Raw genomic sequence first — 2321 nt, forward strand, 5'->3', positions numbered from 1 at the left:
TATTAAAGAATGGATGGTAATCTAAAATGAAGTAATAAAATTGAGGCTAAAAAGGTGCAAGATAATAACTTGTTTGGGTTCAATCGGATGTTAATTGAACCCTTGAGTCTTGAGTCATTTCATAGTCATTAGTGATGAAAACGGTTCAAGATTCATTGTCAACTACTTCATTTAATCATTCATGATAGGGAGGTGGTTTTGAGAGTCTTGTTTTATTGCATTTATTAAACTTGCACACTTTGGTTCATAGGCCATCACGCAATGAAATTGCTTCCATTGATGGTTTGTGAGCCAAGCTTACTACTCTTTTGATCTGTTCGTGATAAGGAGGGGTAAATTGTGCAAACAAACCCTTGAGAATACACTATCTCTGCTCTATTTGCTCTCTGTTGCAGCAGGGAGGTTCTATCATCAGTGGTCGGCAGGCCCTATTGGTGGCCTGCATGCCATCGTCAGTAGCTGGCAAGCCTTCTGCCAGCCACCAATACAAAATTCAGCAATGTTCTTTTGAAGCAGAGCAGAGTTGGTCTGGAGGTGGAAACCAGTGCATGTGATCTACTGTGCAACAGAGGCATTCAACAACAGAAACATTGACTTTTTTAGGTCAAAACCGCATTCATGCATGAGCCTTCCATTGATCCTCGGGAACCGTATTAATACATTAGTATCATGCTTAAAATAGTGGTTTTGTACTTAATTAGTTAGAATAGTACTTAATTACTTAGAATAGCTAATTTGTCTTGTGTTGTAATTATAGTTAAATAGCTAGAATAGTTAATTACTTCGGTTTGTAATAATTAGTTAAGTAGTTTAGCTATTTATTCATTTCGTTTTGTAATAGTTAATTAATTAGCTTAGCTTAACTAGTTAGTTTATTCGGACTCTCCTTTGTGAGAGCACAATGTTGTAATAACGTGTATGTCTTCTAACCCCACGTCTTTTTCCCTTTTATTTACTAGCTTATGATGGTTAGTTTAGGGACATTACGTTTTATTTAGCATTCCCATGTTTGCATCCACTCATATTGCATGCACCGAGGCTCGATTCATCATTCTAACTTGCATTGTTAGTTTAATACTTCTTTGAATGCGTGCTTAGAACCGCATGCTATTTAATTGATTCATATGCTATATTAGTAGCCGAGCCTAGTATTTGCATATCACACGTGTTGCATTAGTCATATTGCCTAGTTAGGGTCATGCATCTTTCTAACTTTATCATTTCTTTTTGGTTTGGAGTACTATGTAAGCCTTTACTTGCTTTAGCATATCGCATGTATGTAATTGTTGCCATGTTTAGCATGATTGCCATGAGGCTAAGTGCTTAATTGATAAAATTGTTTGAATGCCTGTGGATGAAGGCTAGTTGCTTGAATTGGAATAATTTGAGTAATGTTTATATGCGATCACTTTTTCAAGTGATACATATTTTGAAACAATTTTCAAAACAAACGTGAATCAAAATGTTCCAATTCTTGAAAGATAATCTATACTTGTGTGTGTGCACATCACATAGTAATGCTGGCCTAATAAACCGGAACAAGAGCATATGATGTAAATAAGATTCATATCATGATTAGTAGAGGCTGATCTTTGATCGGGCGAGCGGGGATGCTCAATTCATGACCTTTCCCTCTCATACTTAAGCTCTCGAGCGAGACAACCTTCGTGATGACGGACACGTGGCCTTTGGCATGAGTCATGGGTTTCCTAGATTTCCCAAAAATATTTAGGTGGCGACTTTGTATCTGGCAAAGCAGTCCATTTTTGGCATTTTTGATTCAAAATTGATTTTTCAAAAGATTTGTCAGATTTGGACTTTTTGGTGTTTATCTATTTCACATTGCACTTGTGAGATCCGATTCGGAACCGCAAAAGTCCGATACTGTAGGGCTTATTCGTCTTCCAAAAAGGGGCGCGAAAAAGGCGAGTTATACTTGTCAATTCAGAATTATGGAAATCTTTTGAGAGAATAAAGTTGACTGAAAATATGTGAGTAATGCATGATCGTTCCTTCAACAATTACTTATTGCGCATTGGCAATGGATTTGAATCGGTCAATGATCAAAACAAAGTCAAATTACCAGCATCTACGATAATTTCCAACAATTTTTCAAATGCTAAAAATTATATCAAAGACTTGATTCAAATTGTGCTTCCAAATCTCAAGAACTACTCAGAAGATCCAATTTCAATGATTAATTATGTTGTGCTCACTCCAAAAAATGATTGTGTACAAGAAATAAATGATTTGTTGATCAAACAATTCCTAACAAAAGGTAGATTATATACAAGCATCGACAAGACAATCGATCCAAATGA

This window comes from Camellia sinensis, chromosome 8 (assembly GCF_055761805.1).
Source record: "Camellia sinensis isolate YWXY chromosome 8, ASM5576180v1, whole genome shotgun sequence".
Classification (NCBI taxonomy): Eukaryota; Viridiplantae; Streptophyta; class Magnoliopsida; order Ericales; family Theaceae; genus Camellia; species Camellia sinensis.